Below are 5,433 nucleotides of genomic sequence, written 5' to 3' on the forward strand. Positions count from 1 at the left end.
AGATTTACCCGGATCGGATCGGAAAACATTTTCACCTCTTTTTATAGATATTAACATTAATTTAAAATACATAGATAATGATATTGAATTATTAAAAGATGTCTCTTTTGAATATGAAATTAAAGGTAAAAAAAAAAAATTGTTGCTGTTTTTTATAAATAAAAGTATTGTTTTTCTTATTAATAGTGTTTTTTGTTAAAAATGTAATTTTTTAAATAAAAAATGCAGTTTTTATATAAATGGTGCAATTTTTTATAAATAAAAACAGTTTAATGGAATTTTTTGTAATAGAGCTGTTTTTGGTAAAAACATGTAGTTTTTTAGAAAAATTGCATTTTTATATAAATGGTGCTGTATTTTTTTGTTATTTTTTGAAATAAAAATCGTTAAAGTGTAGTTTTTTATTAATAGTGTTGTTTTTTATTTAAACATGACGTTTTTTTTTATAAAAAATGCATTTTTTATGCTTTCTAAATATTAATTCGGTCCAAAACCAAAAACCCAATTTAGTACCCAGAATTGGACCGGATCGAAATCGGACCCGATACACCAAAAAACGGTCGGTTTCGGATAAGGCAATTAATAATTCTCGGTCTTCGGGTCCGTCCCATTACTCATCCCTAAGAGCATATGGTATGGGCAACTTGAAGTGATGTTATGACAAGAAGCACCAAGAAGAGGGGGTGGTGTTCATAGTGTTATAACACCATGTTAAGAGGAAAGAGATAGAGAGAGAGAATTTGGGCAACCAATAGAAAATCACGTTGCATCTAGTCATGGCCACAACAAGAAGCAACACAACTAGATACAACAAGAAAGGGGGTGGTGTTGATGCTTCTTAACAACGTTGAGGATGTTCCACCTCAGCAACAACGAGATGCAACATGAACCATACCTTAGAGCATTAGGTATGAGTCACGTTATAACACCAAGTTCATATGCCACTTCATATATAACACCACCATAATACCAAGGGGGAAATGGTGTTCACCATGTTATAACATGTTAAGAAGTATAGAGAGAAAGAAATAAAATGATTTGATTGGTTGATAAAGTTGTAACGTCCCAAAAATCAGGCGTAAAAATTTCATTTTTAATATAACTAAAACATTGATACCATTTAATTCAAACAATCAAATCATAGTCAATCAAATCGTTTATCGGAGTTTATCCCAAAATCATTCATTGCGGAAATCATAGGTGTGTGCACTGCGATCAACCCGAGCTCTTCCTTTTCAAAACAATGATACCTGAAACCATAAACAAACCTGTAAACACGAAGCTTAGTGAGTTTCCCAGAGCATACCATTCACATAAACCACATATCACATATCCTGTTAGCTATAAAATCTACACACGTATCATATATATTGTTAGCTATAAAAGCTACCATATATCACATAAGCCCTGCATACATAAAACCTGTAATAGTACCATAGGCTACCCACATGGTCTTTACCTAGGACTGCCATGGGCTCCCCACATGGTCTTACATCCAATGTCATGGGCTACCCCACATGGTCTTTACCTAGGACTGTCATGGGCTACCTCCATGGTCTTACATTCAATGTCATGGGCTTCCACCGGGGTCTTCCCTGCAAATACCATATATAACCAAATAGCATATCATGCATCACATAAATATCTATACATAACACGTACATAAACCTTTAAGGATGTCGTGGCTACCCCCAGGGTCTTATACCATTGTGTCATGGGCTACCCCATATGGTATTCCATGCAAGTATCACAAAGACAACTAGCATATCACATAATTACCAGCATACCACCTAGCATAAAGCTAACTATCATATCACACAACATAAGATGGGTCGGCCTTGGTACCTTAGACCCATTAGTACGGTGAGAAGACTCACATACAACTGTCGGCTGAAGAAATAAGATCACGCTGCTCCAACCACCGACACGAACCCCTCCACTGGTCAACACCAAATAACTGAACTCAATAAATACCAATAATTACCAAAATACCCCTAGAAGTCAACTGGTCAACTCTTGGTCAAAGTCAAAGTCCTTAATCAAATTCAAACATCCTGACTGACTCTACTCGCCGAGTCAACCCGCTGACTCGTCGAGTCCAAGAATCTTCGAGTCCTACCTTGCTCAACTCACCGAGTCGTCCTTCGACTCACCGATTCATGACTTAACCAGAAAAGGTTAGGGTTCCATAACCAGACTCGCCGAGTCCAAGAACAGACTCACCGAGTCCAAGGCAATTATAACATCCTCTTCTGGCGCGTATCACAATATTGTCCACTTTGGGCCACTCGGCACGAGGACTTCCCAGGGGGTCACCCATCCTGGTACTACTCCCGCCCGAGCACGCTTAACTGCAGAGTTCTTATGGGATCTGCTGCCGTCACGGATTTAAAACGCGTTGTGATAGGGAAGGTATCCACGCCCGTTATAAGGAATGCTTCGTTCTCCTTCCAAGCCGATGTGGGATCAGATCTAACCCATTTTCACCCCCCCCCCCATTATAGGGTTCGACGTCCCCGTCAAACACATCGACCCGTGCCCTAGCTCTGATATCATTTGTAACACCCCCCTCTGCAGTTAAGCGTGCTCGTGCGGGAGTAGTACCAGGATGGGTGACCCCCTGGGAAGTCCTCGTGCCGAGTGGCCCAAAGTGGACAATATTGTGATACGTGCCAGAGGAGGATGTTACAAATGGTATCAGAGCTAGGGCACGGGTCGATGTGTTCGACGCGGACGTCGAACCCTATAATGGGGGGTGAAAATGGGTTAGATCTGATCCCACATCGGCTTGGAAGGAGAACGAAGCATTCCTTATAAGGGGTGTGGATACCTTCCCTATCACAACGCGTTTTAAAGCCGTGAGGGCAGCAGATCCCATAAGAACTCTGCAGTTAAGCATGCTCGGGCGGGAGTAGTACCAGGATGGGTGACCTCCTGGGAAGTCCTCGTGCCGATCGGCTTGGAAGGAGAACGAAGCATTTCCTTATAAAGGGGTGTGGATACCTTCCTTGTCACAACGCGTTTTAAAGCCGTGAGGGCAGCAGATCTCATAAGAACTCTGCAGTTAAGCGTGCTCGGGCGGGAGTAGTACCAGGATGGGTGACCCCCTGGGAAGTCCTCGTGCCGAATGGCCCAAAGCGGACACTATTGTGATACGTGCCCGAGGGGGATGTTACAGCAATCTTCAACAGACTCGCCGAGTTGTTCTTCCAACTCGCCGAGTTCATGCACATATACATACAACTCGTCGAGTACACTCATGTGACTCGCTGAGTATCTCCAGCTCTCAATCCATTCAGAGGCTTTTCAAGCCATGCAGGGGCTCCAATCCATAGACCTACCCTTCTACAAGCTATCCCTCACATAAAGTTGCAAACTTTACGTGATACCAAGGAGATATAAGCCCAAAACACACTAGGGCTTGGGTTTTAGACAAAGGGGCTTTACCAACAACCCAAGAACTGAAGTTTTATGACATTCTAAGCCATCATGAGTTTAGATCTGGAGCAGCAACCCCAGATCTAACTCCCAACTCCGAGATAGGTCTCAAAACAAGCTAAGGGACTCCCAAAATAACCACCAAGGATAAACCAAAAAGGAAATAGCTTAAGATAAGGCTCCTTACCTCAGAGATGTGCCCAAAACTGATGTAGCTCACAGATCTATACAAGCCCTTAATGCTAACTTCCAATTTCTCAAGCTCCTTCCACCAATTTCCTCTTCTAGGCCCCCAATCTCCTCGAGAATGAAGCCTCACACGAATTTTGGGGTTTCTGGAACTCAAAGGGAAGGTAAAGAGGCTGAAGGAGGAACATAACATTCTTTATATAGGGCACAACCCCAGGATTATGGTTTTTCTCTCTTCAGTACCAACTCGTCGAGTCCAACTATCGACTCGACGAGTTGGTCACTTAACTCGCGACCAAAATCCCGCTCCGACTCGGCGAGTCGGCATACCTACTCGTCGAATCCCCTTCTTTATTTACACTTTACCCCCTGAGCTCTTGATTCTGACTTGGGATGTTACATTTCCTTTCTTGGCCTTTCTGATTTCGGGTGTTACAACTCTCCCCCACTTAAACTAAACTTCGTCCTTGAAGTTCACTATGGCTAACTGACCTGCAATCTGCCTCCAACACCTTGCCTGGTGACTCTAACCCTATTAGCCTTCTGCCCGATCATTCTAGATGGCATAATCCTTACAGGTCAAATCCCCGAGTACAATCTAATCCTTAACCTTTATGAGAACACCCCCTGCTCAACTGGCAATCCTTCCGGTACTCCCCGAGTACCTAGGCTAAACATTCTTGGGGTTTACTTCCTTTTCCTCGTGCGTTTATGGCCTCCCTAAGGCTGCCCTATATAGCTATCCATTTCCTTTGTCGCTGTGAGGAATGTACCCTTCACGATGACCATCACTCCAGCCACTCTCGGTGCCGGTCACTATTGTTGGTAGTACCAAACTGCCTGAAACACTGAACTGACTGCAACACTGAACTGCTATATGGTCTCTTCCCAAAATATCTCGAGACCATCATGGTCTCTAATCATCCGCCGGTTATCTACAAAACCGAGTTTCAACTCAACTATGGAGTCCAAGGACTCCTCACTCAGTCTCTCCCACGACTTCTTGAATGAATCTTTCTCTGGAACTAGTTTCCACTAGTTATCTTGTCATTGTTGCTCTAACAACTTCCCGCTATTACAAAACTGCTTTTCTGAAGAACGACTGGGACCTCCCTGGTCCCGACGTGACTGTTAACTGTCCGAAGCACCGGACACCTTCCCGATTGCTGAGCCAGAGACACATGTTCCACATTCCCTCATGACCTCCGAAGGACACCTCGTCTAACAATAACCGCCCTGGCGATATCTTTTCTCTCGACTCCTTCACTCCCTTGATCCATCCGATCATGATAGGCTGACAACCCGTCGCCACTGAATCCGACGCAAAAATGAATGCCACAAGAACAATTGTGGTCTTACATCATACCTGACCTCCCTCAACCTGTCTTTTCCTTGTTAAACATGTCATGGTCCCATTACAGATAGAACCAATTCGAGTCACACTGTGATGGCTTGAGCTACCATCAACCACACCCATCCGTTACCCTGGCATCCTGCATTTGATGCCCTTGGCATCTTATGCTCCCAATCTCATCTTACTGAAACAAAATCTTGTACTGAACATGCACGAACCCTGATTTGGAATCCTTTCCGAAACCAATCGACAACCCGCTACTACCTCGAGGTTCATAATACACCATAACTTTTGACGTCCCCTTCGTGGCCGATAGACAATCACCCTTAGCCGATCCCTGAGACTACCAGTCTCTCATCTGGTCCAACCACCAGGTTTCCAGGTGATCAAAAACCAAGATTACCTAGCCGTAGCCAAACTGCATCACGTGCCACTTATACACAAGATCCTGC

General features: G+C 43.7%; 1 pseudogene; it reads right to left on the reverse strand.

Moving 5' to 3' along the window:
• Nucleotides 1–2,283: 2,283 nt before the first annotated feature.
• Nucleotides 2,284–2,401, reverse strand: LOC145080562 (5S ribosomal RNA; annotated as a pseudogene).
• Nucleotides 2,402–5,433: the final 3,032 nt, after the last annotated feature.

Source organism: Lactuca serriola, chromosome 1 (assembly GCF_051521515.1).
Source record: "Lactuca serriola cultivar US96UC23 chromosome 1, Lser_US96UC23_V15, whole genome shotgun sequence".
NCBI lineage: Eukaryota > Viridiplantae > Streptophyta > Magnoliopsida > Asterales > Asteraceae > Lactuca > Lactuca serriola.